At 35.2% G+C, this 21460-nt stretch overlaps 1 protein-coding gene across 8 annotated transcripts in view; it reads right to left on the bottom strand.

Moving 5' to 3' along the window:
* The window catches only part of R3hcc1l (R3H domain and coiled-coil containing 1 like), an 81083-nt gene extending 59899 nt beyond the window's left edge, over window positions 1-21184 (bottom strand). For 2 of the 8 annotated variants that reach the window (XM_047554230.1, XM_047554235.1), the window contains exon 1: window positions 20980-21102. The gene's annotated coding sequence lies outside the window, so the exon portion shown is untranslated. The other 6 variants (XM_047554233.1, XM_047554236.1, XM_047554232.1 and 3 more) reach the window with 5 other exon arrangements.
* Window positions 21185-21460: the final 276 nt, after the last annotated feature.

The following is a 21460-nucleotide window of genomic DNA, read 5'->3' as shown; positions in this document are numbered from 1 at the left end:
ATTCAGATCACCTATCAACTAAACCAGTAATTTTGTCACCATTTTAGCTATATCACACAATTTTCTACCCAGTATATGATCAGGATATATGCTGAGCAAAGTTTAATAAGGAAGTTAATTGTGCAGCAAAAATAATCACATAATGCACATCAAATTCAAATATATTATCCATACTAATGCTCATCTCCATTAGTGTAAATGATCAGGATGACTTTTCCAACGCATTCCCACAAAAATATGCTTCATACACTGGACAAAACCTCTACCACGACCATTCTTAGCACCAGAAGAAAAGCATTTCTCTATTTAGCATTGTGCTAAATATTGTATATATACTATCTCATTTGATTCCAACTAACTATTATGAGGTAGCTATTATTATCCCAATTTTACAGATGAAAAATGGGAAGTTTAAATAACTCAAGATCACCCAGCTTCTAAGCATGGGTTAGGATTTCAAAAAGTCCCTGCACTTAACTACTATGCTAGAACACACAATGGTCTAACATAGTATGGTCTGTCTCACAATAATGTATTAATTTCATAAATATTTGCAATTTGCTTAGAATCTGTGCAAAATGTAAAGCAACTAAAGAGAGCACAAAAATGGCTTCGGTAAAATGAGAAAACCAACCAAGATAAGAATGAAAGAACTTTAAAGCTTTCATGGCATATCAATTTCCAATAACCTTCGAGACTTAAAGTGCTGACAATAATAATTCACTATCGTCTCTGAAACTTCCTCATTCACCTTGCCTCACCTCAAAGCCATCTGGTAAAGAACCTCACCAGGTGTCAGAAAAGAAACTCCCTCTCTTCTATTCCCCAAGAGAATAATTTCTATACTTCTTTCCTCCAACTTCCCCAAGCATTTGAAATCATCCAGAGGCATATGTGAACATGGGAATAACAACCAGTGGAAATGATAGCACAGTTCTTAGAGTAGAGGAAGCCTTAAAATACAATGTACACTTTCAAATCTGAGTCTTAGAAGACATTTGTACATCAAATACCAACTGCAAATGGTATTTTTACATACAGTATTATACAGAAAAAATTACAGTATTAAACATTAACTTTCCTTGAGCATTTATAGCCTTTGCTTCTTTGCCTCTCTGCCTCTCTGCATGCAGTTGGACAAAGAATATAGTCTACACAATGGGAAGAAACATTTCATGACAAATATGAGTACTGGGACAAGAAAGATAAAGGATACACAATTCCAGGAGGATCTTAGAAGTCCTAAAATACACAGGCAAGTTATAGCATGAAAAAGTTATCCTTAAAACAAAACACAATTAATGCCCCAAATTTATTTTATGCTCCACTGGTTATATATAGTCACCATGCATTAGCGTCAACTGATTTCACACTTTATAGGCTGTGAAACAGGCTACAGCTTAGTCTCTTTCACACTATAAAGACAAGGGAACCCTGTGGTTCACCAACTTAACTGTTCCATGTTTAATGTTAGCATCTATTACTGGTTACTTCTAAAGGCAGTCAGATCAAAGCTTTAATGTATCTGAACAACAGCAATATAATATATATTAGAAAGGTAGAGGGAAAAGTCTACTTTCTGTTCTGTATATATACCTGCCAGTAGAAATCAAAGAAAAGAAAAACCTCCTAAAACGTCCCCTAACTATACATCTGGAGGTTGGTTTGTATTGTAGAGTTATTTGAAATTAGATTCTCTCCTGGGCCTGTCCTGAGTTAAACTGACAGCCTACAGTTGACGATAAAGGAGATCAAACAGATAAGGCTTTAGGGGCTATACCTCAATCAAGACATACATTACAATTTGATTTTTTCCCCCTCTTTAAGATGCACAGAGTAAAGCTAATAAACCACTGAGCAAATTTTAAAAGTTAAGGACTATTACACTTACTGTGCTAAGTGTCTACACACACACACACACATGTATATATGTATATGGTATATTATCTCATTTGATCCCAACTATGGCACTAAGTGGTATCTATTATTATCCCACTTCACAGATAAGAAATCGGAAAATTATGTTATGTAAGATCACAAAGTTTCCAAGTGTTGGTTCACAGTTCAAAGTCCTGAATATAACTACTACATTAGATTAGAACACACATACTTCTAAAAACTATGGAGTAAAACAAATAGTAGCAGAGAACATTTACTATACACCAAAATAAACTAGCAACAAAAATGAATAACTATATTGGAGGTAGAGTCTATATGTTAGCAATATGCAGTTACAGCTCTGTATTTCTCTCCTCTTTCCCTATAGTTCTGCCAATATGAAAGCCAAATGTGCCCAGTGAGAAATAAACCAAAAAAGCAAGTTTCACTTTAAAGGAGGCAAAGAAAATATTAGGAAATTAATAAATAAGAGCTTCTATAGAGTTGAAATTTACTAATTAGGAGTTTCAAGAATAACAAGTACCTTAGAATAAATAGCATTTTCAACAATAAAAAAAAAAAAGAATAAATAGCATTTTCAGAGAAATGTTACTTTAAGCCATGTTATTTTTAAGGTTACTTTTTTCAGAAAGCCTATACAGAGGGTTGCAGAAGGCTTTCAAAGAAGTATGATCTACTGTCTACTGCTCAAACACTGCTCAAACACTTAAATTGCTTTCTAATCTATTATTATTATGACTCAAAAAGATAAGATAATGTTAAAGATAAATGTAAGCTAATATTATGTAATGGCCTTTTCTCACTTATCAAAACAACACAAGAATGAAAATGTAGTTTTCCCTACTTAAGATATCTCTATCTAAATGAAAAGTACTTTTTAAAAAAAGTAGTAGTAGTGGTTGTTGCTGTTTTATGTAATTGCCAAATAAAAGAGAAAAACAGTAAGTGACAGAAACCCAAAGGACAAAAATATCACCAAAGGCCTGAAATGGCTAAGGAAAATGTCATGAAGCAGTGGCATTGTGGCCAGAACTTCAGAAGTTGAAGACAGAATTGAGGTAGAAAAAAAGACGCTGAACATGTGAAGAAGCAGTACATTAGAAAGTATTATTTTGAAAATAATTATAGAAACTATTATTTTGGTTCAAGCTGCTATCAAAAAGTACCACAGACTAAGTGGCTTATCAACAGAAATTTCTCACAGTTTGCAGCAGCTGGTAGTTGAAAATCAGAGCATCCACCATGGTCAGGTTCTGCAGGGGGGTCTTCTTCTAGGCTATAGATAGCTGAGTCCTACATGTATCCTCACAAGGGAGAAAGTGAGACAGCTCTCTGGCACCATCTTATAAGGTCATTAATCCCATTCATGGGGGGCACCATCTTATAAGGTCATTAATCCCATTCAAGATCCAATTACTTCCCAAAGGACTTGCCCTCCAAAATACCAACACATTAGGATTAGATTTACAAACATGCATGTACACACACCACCAGCTGGTATCATTTCAGAAATACATGACCTAGAGCAATCTTTGTCAGATATCAAGGGAGAATTTCTGGGTTATTATATGAATTATGCAGGATAATTTAATGTAGGGCAATAGGGGGGACACCTAAATATTAGTTCATACACTAGTTTAGTTCATTTTAGGAAAAACAATGGAAGATTGTCAGAAAGATTATATTCAGCCTGGAGGGTCTTCAACACTAGGATAAGGTGGAGAATTGAGTCTAGACCCTACAGATAATTCCTGAAAAGTTATGATAGTTTCTCTAGTCCTCTACACCTTCCCTTCATTACTACATTTGCCTTTCCATTTCAGCCTGGTTATCTTTTTCAGTACACATCAATGATGTAGAGGAGATAACAAGCAACCTTGACTGAAACCTCTTCTCATGATTACTTAAAACCAATTATACCAATGAATAAGCAGTAACATATTTAACCTAAAACCAGCAACAGAATAACAGAAGGAATGGGTCAAAAACACAGGCCCCAAACCTAATTCATAGTTAGAATACACATTATACTTAGGGAACAACCAAATACATTTACTGTTGAGTTTCTCTTAGCTGAAATGATTGGGATCAGAATGTTTCAGATTCAGAGTTATGGGATTGTGGAATATTTGCACAGACTTATCAGTTGAGTACCGCTAATTCAAAAATCTGAAATCTGAAATGCAAAAATTTTTGATTGCTTAACCTATACTTTGTATAATCATTCTTAAAATCAGAGAAAGACCAGAACCATAATTTGCCCTACATTAAATTATCCTGCATAATTCATATAATAACCCAGAAATTCATCCCTTGATATCTGACAAGATTGCTCTAGTAGGTCATGTATTTCTGAAATGATACCAGCTGGTGGTGTGTGTACATGCATGTTTGTAAATCAAATCAAACCAACAGATGTATAGTACAATAAGATACATTTGCCTGAGATAAAGGACAAGTCATTTGGGATCTAGATATTCTGAAGAATGTCCTTTCTACAACTGCAATAATTCCTGGAAAAGATAAGCCCCATCTCCACTACCTGACCCTTTATAGTTTCATTCAAAGTGATATTTCTAGTCTCTTCAAAAAAATATTATTATTATTATTATTAGGTACCAGGGATTGAACCCAGGGGACACTTAACCACTGAGACAAATCCTGACCCTCTTTTTATATTTATATAGAGACAGGGTCTCACTGAGTTGCTTAGGGCCTCACTAAATTGCTGAGGCTGGCTTTGAAGTTAAGATCCTCCTGACTCAGCCTCCCAAGCTGCTAGGATCACGGGAGTGAGTTACCACGTCTGGTCAAAATTTTTAATTCCATTTAAATCTCACCCTTGAGTTCTGATAACAGAATTAAACAATAACACCTTGAAAGAATAAGCATTTACACCCACCCACCCCAACATTTTGTTTCAGTTTTAATAGCAGATCCTAACAACTAGAATGGCTTCCATTCAAACTTCCATTCAAACAAAACCTAAGAGTTCTCTGCTTTTCTCTCATTTCTTCCCCTCCCTATCTCCTCTTTAACTTACATACAACCACTTTACCCTGCTGTCCACCTCCCCTAACTGCTGCTCAATTCACAGGCTGCCACAGATTGTCAGCACTGCGTTTGGGGACTTAAGAAGTACTCTTGTGGGACAGTACAGTGCGTTAGTATAGCATTTTCTTGGGCACAATGTCACTCTTTATAGCCAGTTGCAAATTAGCTTCTTAAAAAAAAATAATACTCCTAATAAGAGAGGTACAAGGAGATTTTAAATAACCAAGATTAAAACTCACTTTGGTTTGCTCTGAGATCTAGGTTTTTTCAGTTATATACATGAAATCCCATGCATTTTTCTTATATGAGCCAAGCATACATTTAGAAATGTCTAAAGACAGCTTTCTGATGCTAACAAAAGCAAAAAACTACCAAAAAACATATCAAAGGAGAAACTTATTTCCCCCTTTTATCTGTACCCATGACTTCTCAACCTTGAAGAGAACACTTTAAACTCAGGTCTCAACATCAACAATTATTTCTCACCATGTCTAGCTGTGTTAAGCAATTTAAAATGAAATCCTGCAAATCACCAGTATCATGTTATTATAGTTTCCATCCAATTTTTGCCATATGCTTCAGCAGCACATGAGTACAATTATCTTCTGACAGTTGCTGTGACTGACCCTCTGATTACCACTAAAGCCTTCACCCTGTACATCAGTTTCCCAGTTGCCACTGGCAACACACAAGAGTCAGAAGCTGGAATATACTGAAAAAAATCAGAGGATGTGTAAGAAAACCTCTCACAAAACAGTAGGTCATATCAACTTACTAAGTCTCTGAAAGAAAAATGTTAATTGATGAAAATAAATGCCTATAGGGTAATATCAAAAATCAAAATTAGTTATCTGATTTTTTTCACTCCCACATTCTTTAATAACATTAATCATTCTACTTTATTATACTTTACTGAGGATTTAAATGATAATCTATTCTTTCTGAATAAATAAATTAAATCCCTATAATATTTATGCTATTGTAATCCCTACAATAACACTGCGTTTTTGTGCTCCCTGTGTGAATTATAGGAAAGTTAAAAGAATTTGATAAGAAGCTAATTGTTACAATAGAGACTAAACCAACAAAGCTAGTAATCCAACTCTGAAAACTAATTCCAAAATTTAACCAGTCTTTACTATCTCTACAACAAACATCAAAATGAAGAAAGACAAAGACAACACAAGAGAGAAAAAATCTTCAAAAGACCCTAAGTCTTTCAGGAAACTGATACTTTCAAACTTGTTTTATATGAGAGTAACAAGATAACACTGAAGTAACAAATGTAAGCAAATATTTAAATAAATACATTTCTATAAAACATGCCTAAGTATAGGCAACTAACTTGCCACATTTATATTCTGAATAATAAAACTCTACACCATGCAAACAGACCGTGTGTGAAGGCAACTGTACTAAATTCCCTTCTGACAGACAGCAGCCTCACCTGGAAATAATAACAACAAAAGTTACTTTTATATTTAGTATTTCTTTTGACAACTGTCCTGGGCATTTAACTTCCATTATCTAATTTTGTAACTACAAGAGTTTAATAGTGATTTACCATAGAATGTGTAATGAAAACAAACACTTTTTAGAAGCTCATCACCAAAACAGAACAGGAAATGACATCAGGTCTCTAAGGACTGATCTAACGGGATAGAAATGAATTGTCATCAAAACAGGTAAGAAACAAAATAGTATAAATGATCAAAAACACAAAAAGATTTTCAACTCCCTGTCATTATTATATTATTATATATAGCCCACATACAGGCTAGTTGGCCAAAAAACAAATCCCATCAATTAGAAAAGAAATACAAAAGATGGTTTTTTTCTTACCTACTGAACCAGCAAAGAGGTTTAAAAAAATGGTGAGGTTTTGTTTTGAAAGATGCTAACAGAACTAGGTTCAAGTACACTGATAGTGGAGGTATACATTTTATTCCTATAAAAAGCATTTTAGATCTGTTTAAAGTCTTCTAAATGACCACTTCATAATTTCTGTTAAATAAACAACTGTTATGTTAGGTTATAGTACGCCTGACACTCCATGTAGCTGACTAGAGACATGTCTGCATCTGAGTTATAAATATGCAGAGTGTCTGAGCTTTGTCTAAATGCTAGGCAATTTCTAGAATTAAAGATCCCTAGGTTTAATACATGCAAGGTAATCAACAAGTGCTCTGTTTTATACAATACGCATTGTATCTAAACCTTAAATATATAAAACAGTCAATGAAATTTTTGCCATTTCTGCCATTTGTATTCAACACCATTCCGATGAGAAAATTCCACTATCTGGGCACTCTTGCCATTTAAAATCTACTTTCTACCTGCCTACTTGGAATGAATGAAAGAGAAGGGAAGGAGATATTTTAGAAATGTTTCAGAAACTTAAAAATCAAAGGGCAGACAATTCTCCTTCAAGGAATTTAATCTAACAAAATAAAGGAACTTCTACATAGATATTTATTCCAGAGCTATTTACAACAGTGAAATATTATAAACAAATTGAAGGTCCACTGATATGAGCCAAGTTAAACAAATTATGGTACATTCATGACATAGAAAACTACAGATAATAAAGGAAATGACAGAGCTCTGTAAATGCTGACCTGAAGATCTAAAAACCATTACTGAGTTTTTAAAAACTGGAGAATTTAACAAGAAGTGTACAAAAACAAAATGAAGAAAACTTTAAAACATGCCTGAAAGACACAAAAGTAGATTTGGGCAAACAGAGAGGTATTTCTTGTTCTTGGATAGAAAACGCAAAACAATTCAATATCATAAAGTCAATGCTCTCTAAATTAATTAATAATTTAATGTAAATTAAATAAAAATACCAGAAAACTTTTTTCAGTGGAGACAGACAAGCTGATAACAAAGTTTAACAAAAATAACCATGTAGGCATAGTCAGGAAAACATTAAAAACTTTAAAAGCTAGCCTCTTCTATACTATTAAGCCTCTATAACAGCAACAGTGAGAAAATGATAAAAAGTCCAGAAATAAATCATAAAAATTTGTGTATATGATAAAGGTAGAATATCAAAACACTGGGGAGATAGGTCTTATTGGAACAAGTAGTTTGCAAAAAAGATTATAATATTAAAGAATAGTTTACACTCCTTATTTTGTAGTAAATTTTCAAAATCCATTGCATATTTTAGACCTAGAACACATTTCAATCCACATTGTAAGTAGCTACCCTACTACACAATGGAGGATTAGACTATATCCTCTAAGTTGAAGAAAATAAAAACTATATACGTACTAGGTGTTTTTTAAACAATGGTATGAGTCAGCAATTCTTAAACTATTTTTTAATATTTTAGGATTGAACCAATAAGCAAAAATTTCTCACTGTTGAATGGAGCCATAAATATGAAGGGAGGGAAGACAAAATAAAATCTTATTGTGTTAGATCAGAATCAAAGGTATCATATAAACTCACTGCTTTCAGTGGCCAGGAAAAGATCTATCTATGTGTACACAAACACACACATTTTTCACACGTATCTATTTCCTAGGTATCTGCTGAAAGGGTTTTGAAGTAATGATATCCAGTAGCAGCTCAGCTATAGTAGCAGAGTTCAAACTATAGCTTACAAAGCCATTCTCTACTAAAAGGAACCAGGGATCTTTGAAGCAATCACTCATTTCAGGGCTGGGCCTGGGAGAGTGCAAAGTGACCCTAAAATACCTCTGTGGTAAAAAGCAAGAGGTGCTCAAAGAATGACTAGCATGTCAAATAGAGACAGGAATCAGCTTGAAGGGGCTCCAAGTGGCCAAATCAGGGAAAGAGTAAAAATAAATAAAGTACTATTAAATAAATGAAGAAGGAACAATACAATCGGAAAATCACCACTTAGGAACCATTTTGAAAATTATTTGGGCAGACCTCATCAAGATATTAAAATCAAGAGTAGCAAGATATTTTATGAAATCTCACTGTATTTTTCCTGAGATATTTTGAAATACAAAGGGAATATAATGTCACTGAGCTATACATTTAAAAATGGCTAAAACATGAAAATAAATTTTGTTATATACATTTTACATTTGTGGACACACAAGAATTAACAAAAGGAACTGGGTATGGTGGTGCATGCATTTAACCCCAGCAGCAGGGAGACTGAGGCAGGAAAATCACAGATTCAAAGCCAGGCTCAGAAACAGCAAGGCCCTAAGCACCTTAGCAAAACTCAGTCTCAAAATTTAAAAATTAAAATAAAAAGGGCTGGGGATGTGGCTCAGTTGTTAAGCATCCCTGGATTCAATTCCTGGTACCAAAAAAGAGCGGAAAAAAAATTATGAAAGGAAAAACAGTAACTTTACTGTGAAAAGCGTGACAGATTCAACCTTAAAGAAGGGATTCAAGATTACATTACAGGTATTTAAAGATTCTGAGCCTCCTGAGTTTATGCCCTGAGAAGCACAATACTAGTTTTGTGTTATTCCTGCCAAAAATGGATAACTGGAATCCATCAGATAAACCTAAACTGGATATATTCTACAAAACAACTAGCCTGCACTCTTCAAAAAAAGTTCAGGTCTTAAAAAAACAAGGACTGAGGAACTGCTCTAGATTTAAAATACATTACTGGGACCATGGGTAACATGTAAACAAGTCTGTGGATTACAATATTAATATTAAATCAATGTTAATTTCCTGATTGACAGCATTATATAAAAGAATGTCCTTGCACACTGAAAAAGATTTAGGCATAAGTGGGGAGAAAGGTCTATGTCTTTCTTTCACAAGAAACACAGTCAAAAAAAAAAAAAAAAGAAAGAAACAGTCATGTACCACATAATGATTAATGATGCTATGGTCAACCACAGACTGCATATATGACAGTGGTACCATAAGATAAAAATGGAACTGAAAAACTCCTATCACTTAGTGTCAGCATAGCCATAGTAACATGTTACTTGTGTGTTTGTGGTGATGGTTTAAACAAACTTACTAGGCTGCCAGTTTTACAAAAGTATAGTGTACATACAATATGTACAGAATGTGCTATGGGATTATTGTCAACAGCTGTTACTGGTTTACTATACTATATTATATATGGTATATACATATGTATATTTACTATACTTTTCATCATTTTAGAGTGTACTGTTAAAAAAAATTTACTGGAAAACATATGTCATGTATAAGCAGCAACCTCATACAACCTCATTACCATGTCTCTTAATAGCATCAAGAGTCAGCATCAAGTGATTGATCTATACCATGTTGGTTTATGTAAGTACTATGATATACACACAATGATTAAATCACCTATGGATGCATGTCTCAGAATGTATCCCCATCATTTAACAATCCATAATTGTATATACCTATGTACTAAAAGAAAGGAAGGAAATACAAAACAATGCTAACATTTGGGATAATTGGGTGAATTCTTTCTACTAGTCTTAGACTTTTTTCTGTAGTCTGAAATAATGTCAACCTAATTAAACTGTTTAGAAAACAGCACAGTGCCTGGCACAAAAGCTACAATCAAATAAATAGCACTTGTTAGATGTTGTTAATGAAAACATAATCTCTTAAGAGATTATGAAGAAAAATTCTCAAGAGACCTATACTTTTATGGTGAAAGAAATGAAGAGAGGAATAAAAAATACATGTAGTATGCCCCATTTAAATACATACATATGAATACACAGGTAAAGACAGAAAAATGCTAGAAATATACACTACACTGTTAATAGTGGTTACCTGTAGATATGGAATTAAAGTGATTTTCATTTTCTTCCTCAAGCTCAGTGTTCTCTAGTTTTATTATAATAAAGAAGACGTGTTTTTTTTTTCCCAAAAATTACTTTTAGAAATTAAAGTGATAGCTCACAAACAAGGAAAGCATGATATCCTTTCTTCTCTACAGCAATGCCCTTTCTATAGAACTCTACAGACCTATGTTTAGTTACTACATTTGAGCATCATGTTATTCATCTTATTAAAATAATGATGATCACATAGTATAATTTCATATAAGAATATCCTAGTCTTGGTCAGATATGGTGGTGCACACCTCTAAACCCAGCGGTTCGGGAGGCTGAAACAGGAGGAATTCAAGTTCAAGGTCAGCCTCAGCAACTTAGCAAGGGCCTAAGTAATTTAGTGAGATCCTGTCTCAAAATAAAAACAAAACGGGCTGGGGATGTAGCTAAGTGGTAAAGTGCCCCCTGGGTTCAATCCCTGGTACCAAAATATAAAAAAATTAAAAAAGGACTATCAGCAAATAACAATTGCACAAGCATGATAATATAAATACAACATTAACTATTTCAATTAACCAAATATTGTAATAAACTAAATTGGGAGGCTAGGGGAGATACAACAGTGGAAATGGTTATTTAAGACAGAGAAACTTTCTATACCATAATGAAAACTCAATACATAATGAATAAATAGGTGAATTAAAAGACAGCATTATAAAAATATTATTTTAAAATATCAAGATATGTAATGCCAGAAGAAAACAGCTTAAGGAGTTAGAATAGGGAAAGTAGAACAGAAACTACCTGTAGTTTGTTATGAATTCTTTTTTTACTATTTAAATTATGTCTTTTAAACTACATGCCTATTGATAAAAGAATTTAGTCATTTCAAAGAAACAAAAGTCAAATAGAAACATAAATCTCTTTTTAACTTAAATAAATAATTTCTCATTCAAACACATTACGACATTTTCAGTTGAAAGTGACAAAAAATTCTAGGGAAAATGTTATCTTTTTGTTTGTTGGAAGCACTTCATAATTCTAACACTGAAAGGGTATAAAAACACACAAAATACAGAAGCTTTAAAAATACAAAAAAAAAAAATTTAAGTACCAGTTGAAAGGACAGAATTCAGTAATTGTAATACTGTGAAGATTGTAAGTCTGACCTTACTTACAAATTCATTAATGATCAGGAGACAGTGCAAATAACACATTTAATTAAATTTACTCATTTATCTATTTTGGGAAATACGATTAACAGCAGTGACAGAGAGAAGTAATATAAAAAGACAGATGGCTTAAAAACATTGGTCAAAAACCAACCACACTGGAGAATGGATAGAGGACTGAGTAAAAATGATAGGCTTTATATCAACAGAAGAGAGACATATCAGTGGTTTACTTATCAATTTTTATGTACATTGTTGCCATGTGAAGTAATTTTGTTCAACATTGTTAAATGGAAATATACACATATGTACACACATATATACACACAGGATTCATAAAGGGATTATACCCTACAAACAACTCACTAGTTGGGTGTCCCTTATCCAAAATGCTTGGGACCAGAAGTGTTTCAGATTTTAGAGTATTTGAGATTTGGGATGCTTAACCTGTACTATTGATGAAATTTAATTAAGAGTAAATTTGTACTCAATTTCATAATGATAGAAGTCCTATCAAAGATTACCAATAGGGAATTAAACTTTTCTAAAGACAATGAACTATTATCTACCCTGTATTCCTCCTCTAGCTACACTTGTCTGAGTATTCCTATTCTTTATTCCCAGGTGCTGACCACTCAAATAAAGTCTACATTCCCCAAACCCTCCATTAGCAAGCTATGGTTATGCAATTAAATTTCACCAATGGAATATGAACAAAAGTCATATATATAACTTCCGGGAAGAATCTTTTAAGGGAGTCAGATGTGTTCTCTTTCTCCTTTCTGATGGTTGGAATGTGGATGAAATGGCTAGAGCTCTTAGTAGACTCTAAAGAGATTTGGGAAAAGGATAGAATCCCCACACATTAGATGAATAACATGACACCATGGCAAACTATACCAGGCCTAAACTGACTTGCTGCAACTCTACACCTCAAGGGAAATAAAATTCTGTGTTTAAGTCTCTGTTACTTATTAACTTGGCAACCAAATTAATCCTAATTAATATAACCTCTACATTAATATACACTCCTTATTTTCTTTCTTTAAACAACCTCTGTTCCTTCATAGGCTCCTTTTCTGCTTCCCACTCACCTACTGTGAGTATTCCCCAATATTCCATCTTTAGTCTTCTCTTCTCTCACCAAACTCTAGGACAAAATAGTCTTTTAAAATTTCCACAATACAAAAAGTATTATCTCTCTCCCCATTTTATAAATAAGGAAAATAAGACCCAAACAAATTACTTGCTCAAGACACACAACTAATGTTCTAAAGAGATCATTAAAACCTGGCTGCTGGAACACACCCTTCTACCAGTGCACACTAACTAGCACCTTGTTCCAAAGGTGCTAACACAGTTTAAGACTTTTCACCATTTTCAGCAACTGCAATAATCATTTAAATATTTTCCATAGAAATAAATTTTGTCTTTGCAGATTAATTTTTAGAAACCGCCAACAATCACTTAGACACATGTGTGGTAAATAAGATAGTGGACAAGCAAGATAATACTCTTTGGGAGAAAAGGAATAGGACCATCAGGTAATGAGATTGGTTTTCTTATATGGCTCTACTGGTTCTAAAAGCAGTTCCAAAAGACAGATTCCAAAAAACAGTGTGGCCTCAAAAACAGATTAAAAGGGACCGCACTCATTAAGATTAATAAATGTTTAAAGCACCAGATTTTTAAAACCACTTATATAATACCTTGAATTCAACATTAGAAATTGAAGTCATTATCTTTCTCCTACACCTATCTGAGGCTCTTTCCCAATGTTACTCACTATCGATGATAAAACTACTGAAATATTTTCTAAGTACTCCTGCTCGAGGTTATTTTGCACACATAACCACCAAGACAACCCTTCTCAAATACTATTATCACCATATGAATCTCAACAGAAATACTGTCACCTACTGGATCACATCCACCCTGGATGTAGAAAACACTTAATAATTAAACATATTAAAGGCTGAGGCAGACCACTTGCCCAGTAGCTCCCTACACCAAAAAAATAAAATAAAATTAATATTTCTGTGAAAGTATGAATTGTTATACTACAAAGGATAAACATCACAAATAGCCCTACGTAAGTACAGACTGGAATTCACTACCATCTGAGTTAGCCTCAAAATTATTAAAAAGATTTTTCCATTTTCAAAACAGTAGAATTTAGGATTCATGAATAAAACACTATGCACCTAAAACTAGTCACTTCTAAGAGGGGAGATTTTGAGTTAATTGTGTACTCCTCCTGCAAGAAGCGGAATCCATACAAATGCTGCTCTCCTTAGATCTGCCAAGTTGTGACACTATGACTTCCAAGGCCAACTCAAAAAAGGCAATGCAAGCCAGGCACAGTGGTGCACAGCTAGGGAGGCTGTGGCAGGAGGATCACAAGTTCAAAGCCAGCCTCAGAAACTTAGCAAGGCCATAAGCGATTTAGCAAGACCCTGTTTCGAAAAAAAAATTCTTTTAAGGGGGGACTGTTATGGTTTGGATGTGAGATGTTCCCCAAAAGCTCACATGTGAGACAATGCAGGAAGGTTCAGAGAAATGATTGGGTTGTAAGAGTCTTAACCCAATCAGTGAATTAATCCCTGATTCGATTAATTGAAGTGGAATGGTGTGGCTGGAGGAGATGGGAATTGGGGCATGGGTATGGGGTATATATTTTATATTTGGAGGATGAAGTCTCTCTCATGTGAGCTTCTTCCTTCTGCCATGCTCTTCTACCAGGATGTTCAGCCTCACCTCAAACCCTAAGGAATGCAGCTGGCCTTCTATAGACTAAGACCTCTAAAACCATGAGCCCTCAAATAAATCTTTCCTCCTCTATAATTGTGCTGGTCAAATAATTTAGTCGCAAGAGCCAAAAAGCTGACTAAAACAGGGGCACTGTGGATATGACTCAGTAGTTAAGTGCCCTTGGGTTCAATTCCTAGCACACCCTACCCCCACATGAAAAAAAGGCAATGCAGCTTCCCTCAGGTTTTCTCAGGGTTCTCACTCTTGGGAAACAGTCATCACCAAGCTCAAATTAAGACTTTGTGGAGAGACCATATGTAGGTGTTCTGGGGGACAGACAACATCAATCACTAGACATGTCAGTGAAGAAGACTCAAGATTCTAGCTCCCAATTTTCAAGTCACAACCCCTTTTAACCTTACCCAGTTAAGGCTTAAGTGCAGCATCTCCACACTGCTGTCTGATTCTCAACAAAATTCATAAGCAAAATAAAATAGTTGTTTTGCAATAGTAAGTTTCAGCATGGCTTGCTACACAACAATATCTAACTAGAAAAAGCACCCTTACTCTAGTTGAGCAGCTTCATATTAAAACATATATAACTCCCTAAATATCAAGTTTTTCTCAATTGGGCAGACCTGTTGAAAGGGCAGTTCTACTTAGCTTAACATTCATCTCCAATATATTCTAAGTACCTATTATATGTAATACTAAGCTAAAACACACAGGATTAATACAACAGCTAAGTTTACAATATAGGGAGAGAAAATAAAAATAGATATACTAATATTTATGAAAGTACATAAGAGCTAAAATAGGTATATAAAGATAACTCTACTACAAATGGTTAATTTACGTATAATTTTGGACTTTTAAACAGCTTTTCTACGCCTTTAGGAAAGCAGAACTTTAGTGAACACCTTGCAAGGGGTGGGGGGAAAAACATGAAGAAGGTGGTACTTAATATTTTGTTTGGATTATGAGTATTTTCTGTTATCCTTTAAAGTCATCTATATTTCCCAAGTTTTCTACGGTAGCATGTATTCAGTTTTGAGGAAAAAAAAAATCTAAAAAAGAAAATAATGGTCATTTATTTTTCTTTAAATGTGTTTAAAATACAGTATGAGGGATCAAATAAGTAGTTAACAGGACTAACTAATGGGCTTGGTAGTTGCATATTGAATATGCAATATAAGTTTAATATTAAAGGAAAAATATAGCATAATAAAAACTGCATAAACATTTTACTTGATTCACTATTAAAATCTGTTTTTATTTCCTAACTATAAATATTTATAAGTTCTTCTCAAATAACAAAAACCAAATGAATATGCTCTTTTTCTCTTTTGATCAAACCTTCCTGGTTGTTCCCTCACTCATTTTCTTTGTTTCTCATTTCTTAGCCTGATCTTCTAAATCTGCCCTTCTCTTTACATCTGATCACCTCACTTTCTAATTACCTATGTAACCATCCCACTCAATGTTTCTGATTTTTCTGTCTCCCACCAACCCTCACTCTGCCTATTGGATATATCTGCATGACAGTGTGTTTTTGAACTTTTTTTCCCTTACAGTTACCAACTCCATTTTCAAGACATCCTTATTGTTTACTTTTTCCTTTAATTAAATAAAAAGAAATTTTTTATAAATAGTATTATCCCTATTTTACAGTTAAGAAAACAAACAGGACCACTGGTATAAATTTGAGAGGATTTAAATCTAAATGCTTTCCTCCTTTAATACTCTTCTGACATTCCATCACAAAGAACTTGAAACAGCTGAGATACAGCCAATATTAAGACATTTAGATTCTTTTCTAAGAAGCAAACTTGATATTAAGAAATGCTATACATTGTTGGCCCACATTTTTGACTCTGCGTCAAGTTAAATGGTCATAAATTGTCAGACACTTTCATATTTCAGAAATTCATATCATGTTCACAGGTTAGCCCATATTATTTTGAAACTTCACTATACTAGTCACCAAAACCTGCGGTTTCCAACAATATTTCTTTGCTTCTGTTTTTATCCATTGTCTCAAATCTGCTATGTCTGGCATTAAAGGAGACAAACAAACGAGGGACAACAAATATTAATAAAACTGAAGAGTGAATTTGAAGAATGGGAAATTATACAAGTTTGCATGGCAATGAGTAATGCACACCAAACTGGAAGTAACTGGTCTATGTTTTATTAAGAGGAGAAAATTCTCTTCAAATGCAAGCTTACTGCTGCTAAGCAGTATATTTTACCCCTATTTAATGCTGACAACTGGAATTTCTCCATAATTCAGTTCAGTTCTCGGGAATTACCCAAGTTTCATTCATCCTGCTGGGCTCATTAATAGAGAACTCTAAAGCACATTTTCAGGTAGATAGCATAGAAGTAGGTACTTTTTCAATACATGAGTAGCCTACTTCTATTTCTTCTCACTTCTATAGGTAGGAGGTCTGTAACAGATAAAATTCAACAACTGAAAGAAATAGTTCAGGTTAGCAGCTGTCAAAGATCATCCTTGTAGGTCACCAGTTTTATACACAGTATGAGGGTTAGTCTTAATATTAATTAAAAATCTATACTTTTACTCCTTATCCTAGTTAATTTACTTATGACTAATGAGCTGCATGCATGACAAAAAAAAATACACCAGCCTTTTCATTTATTCTGATGAGATATTTATGAATAATTAGCTCAAGAAAATAATGAGGACAAGGTCACAGATCCTATGCTGGCCAATTAGCTTTTCAATGTTTCATGTTCCATAGTCAGTCAACAACCTTAATCTTGGGTAACAAAAGAGCACTAATCTTGTGAAGCATGACTTTAAATATCTATGACTTTAAAATAGTAATAGCAACCCCTATTTTTTAACCAAGTTTGGCTAGTGTATGCCTCGTTCAAATGATCTCAAATAATTTCAGCCATGTTTCCACATTTAAAGTTTTATAAATGATGAGAAAGTGAATTCAAAATGATCCTCAATACTACTCCAGCAGTACCTGGTCTAAGACTGACTTCAAAGCTTAGGTTATTTTCACAATACAGTATGTCCTCTCCTGAGTGTGCCTCAGTGACATAGGATAATCAACAGAGTGCTCCTATTCAGAACTTTCCAGCACAGTCATTACTGAGAATTCATTATGCCTACTCAGCTACTACAGTTGAGAGTGAAGTCTACCTTCCAAACTCCTTTCAAAGTAAAACTGAGTCAAGGAGCAAAAAGTGTTTTAAAACAAAAGAAAAATAACACATTATAGCGCACAAAGTAGATTTTAATGAAAGCGACTGTCTATTGTCATAGTTTTTTTATACAATTCTATTGTGAAAAAGTTTTCCTGCAACTTCATAATTAAAAATCTGAAAATGAAAATGTATAGCCAGGGGGTATACAAATCAAAAAAGAGAATAAAGATTTCTTGAATATCTGAATCTGCAGGCTTCTGCTGATTCCATCACAGCACTTGAAGAAAGCAAAAGTACATATTTTATTTTTTAACCCTAAGATTTTGCCTTAACCAACACATCATTTCTCTCTATAAAGTTTTCTTCCCTGGTTTTTCTAAACTCACTCCTTATAATTACACACTCCCATGCCAACAGCAACAGCAGCCACTAAGTTTCCACCTTTAAAAAATGAAGGTAATTAGGTGCGATGGCGGACACCTGAGACTGAGGCAGAAGGATCACAAGTTCAAGGCCAGCCTGGGCAATATAATGAGACCCTGTCTCAAAATAAAAATTTTTTTAAAAAGGACTGAGGATATATCTTGGAGGTAGGTTTAATCCCTAATACCAAAATTAAAAAAAAAAAAAAAAAAAAAAAAAACTCTATCATTAGGCTGAAATTTTAAAGTCAAACAGCCTGACTTAAAAAAAAAATGTTTTTTATAGAAAAACTGTTCTATAAAATTCTACCCTAGTCAATATCTGACGAAAGATAATTGTTCTGCTACAAGCAGAGAAGTGCATTCTTACTACAGATCATAAATTAAACACCACTCCAATTTCAACTAAGTAGGTACAAAACAACATTTTCGAATCTCTAAAAACAGAAATCAACAGCACACCCCAACAACTTTTCACAACAGCATTGAAGAAGTCTTTATAAGTGAAAAAAAAAAAAAAAAAATGAACCCAGGGCTTCATGCATCCTACCACTGAGCTACACCCCTAACCCCTATATATTTTTTTTAATTGTAGATGGACACAATACCTTTATTTTACTTATTTTTATGTGGTGCTGAGGATCGAACCTAGTGCCTCACATGTGCTAGGCAAACACCCTACCACTGAGTCACAACTGCAGCCCACAATTCTTTTTATATAAAATAACACTGCAAAAAAGGGAAAAAAAAAAAAAAAAAAGTCTACAATCTGAAAGCCCTATTTAGAGGTTTTTGTTGGTGGTGGTAGTTTTTTGTTTTGTTTTGTTTTTCAGTAGTACTGGGGATTGAACCCAGGGCTGCTCTACAACTGAGCTACATCCCCAGTCCTTTGTACTTTTAATTTTGAGGAATGGTCTTGCTAAGGTTGGTTTTGAACTCATGATCCTCAGGCCTCAGCCTCCCCAGCTGCTGGGATTACAGACGAGTGCCACTGCACTATTTACAGTATTTTTTTTTTAAGTTTATAGATTAAGGATAATTATTCTCATTTTGCAAACAGAGTCTCTAGAAAACACCTAAAATTATCATTATTTCTTATTATCAAAATAATCAATAAAAACAGCAACAAAATAGTAAGAATTTATTACTAAGCCCTTAAAAGACACATCTCACTTAATCCTTATAGACACATTATGAAGCAAATGTTATTACCTCTGTTTTAAAGATTAGTAAATAGTCTGAGAGAAGTCAACTAATTCATGCAAGTCGAAAACTGGTAAGTCACAACACCAGGATTTGAATTCAAACTTGTTCTACCTTGTACACAGTACTAAAGCACTTTACTGCCATCCTGTGTTTTTTGAACTACATTCAAGTATTTTTCAATCAATAATTTTGGAACAATACAGGCTAAAATACCTAATTACTACAACCCAAAATCCTTTTAAAATTGACTGCAAAATTTCATTCTCTACAAGGGAAAAAAAAAAAATAAGTCAGTGAGCAACCTGCTTAAGGCAGAGCTCAATTGTTGGAAAACGGACTGAAATATTGGCTATTTCTATTCTGAATTTAACTCCGAAGAATAGACTCCTAGCACATACACCAAGGATAGGTGAAAACAAAGTATTTCAGCTAGTATGCACACAGGTTAGTGGGACTGTGTTAGAAGCAGAGCTAGATTTAGTGCATGAGTAGCATCAGGGGCAAAAGACACAAGAACTGCTAGAGAGTGATAAAAGCTTCAACACCATACTAGCGGAGCTTTAAGTGTTTTCTCAGATGCTGGTACCTGTGTAGTGCTGAAGAAAGGTTATAACAGATCAAGAGGGGCAGATACTTGTGTGTGTGTTGGAGAGAGGGAAGTTCAAATTCCGGTGGGTCTTAAAATCCAGATGAAGTTTAAAATTGCCTCCATAGGTAGAAAGGCCCTAATGTCACTCCTTCACTGGGAATCTAGCATAAGATCATTTGTATGGTTCATATTTGTTTCCAAAGAGACTTTCCCTCTATTTATTAACTTCTGTGCTTCATAAAGACGTAGTTTTTAAAATTTAACTGACCTGAACTGGAAACTGAATTATACTATGAATATTTTAAATATGTTTTATAGCCCAAAGCTTCGCACATATACCCCCTTCTGCTGAATCCTAAAATCCTGGAAGGCAGAATAAGGTAAAAAGATTACTGTCCCCATTTTTCAGATAAAGAAAACAGGGTGACGGGAAACATTGTACAATAAAAGACCACAGGTCCAGCAAGCAACAGACCCAGACTCCTCCCCATGACATCAGACTCCAAATCCAAAGCTCCTGCTCTTAGACAACTCAGAAGCAGCTGTACTGGTGAAGAAAACTTTGATGACAGGACTAGAGTTTTCCCAGGGCAGCCCAAAAAGAGCAGGAAGTGCATCCTCCCTTACAGACTGTTCACTCCCAGCCCATGGTCCGGGACCCCGTCACAAGGCTCGCGGCCCAGAAATCTCCAGCAGCCCCCCGGTGGTCGCGGGGGAACCTCTGCCGCACACGTCCCCGCAGCCCTGCCGGGGGCGCCACGGACCCCGCTCACTACCTGTTGAAACCTGGGAGAGAACGGCCCATACGCTGGGAGCACTTAGGATGAGGCCCAAAGGTGGCAAGTGGCCCCTAATAGGGCAGAAGGTTTCCCAGAAGATTTCTGTAGACCCAGGGCCCACCGGGGTCGAAGGGCAGGAGCTTCCCAGTAACCTCCGCCCCAGGCGGGGGCCGGACCTGCACTCACGTGAGGAAAAAATACCGGTAACAAACACAAGAAGAAACGAAGTCGCGTCCTGGGCTGTGACGGGAGAAGTGGAGTAACGAGCGCCAGTTTGGGGTGCTAGGGGGTCGGGGGAAGTAGGGTTCGTGGTTACCGGGACGCCGTAGCTCGCCGCTTCCGCCGCCTCTCTGAAGCTCAGGCTCTTCCGCTCGCGCCGAAGGAGCGCGCGCCAGGTCTGAGGCCCGCCCCCGCGCCGCGGGGCCTTCTGGGGGCTGTAGTCCGCACGAGGCCCCGCCGCACCCCCTGCGTTGGGTCACGTGGAGGCGTTGCTGGCAAATCTTGAGGGCTAGAGTAGGTTTACGCTGCTTTACTTATTTACTTACTTACTGGTTGCTCTCAAATGTAAACGTGCTCCAATCTCCACCCGGCTCACTTCTATCTTCTTCCGTTCACTGCCAAGTTTCTTGAAAAAATAATAAACACTCAGAGTCTCCACTTCCTCCTT

The sequence above is a fragment of the Sciurus carolinensis genome, chromosome 5 (genome assembly GCF_902686445.1).
Source record: "Sciurus carolinensis chromosome 5, mSciCar1.2, whole genome shotgun sequence".
In the NCBI taxonomy this organism is placed as follows: domain Eukaryota; kingdom Metazoa; phylum Chordata; class Mammalia; order Rodentia; family Sciuridae; genus Sciurus; species Sciurus carolinensis.
Note: the sequence above shows the minus strand (reverse complement) of the source record. Positions and strands in the feature narration are given on the sequence as shown.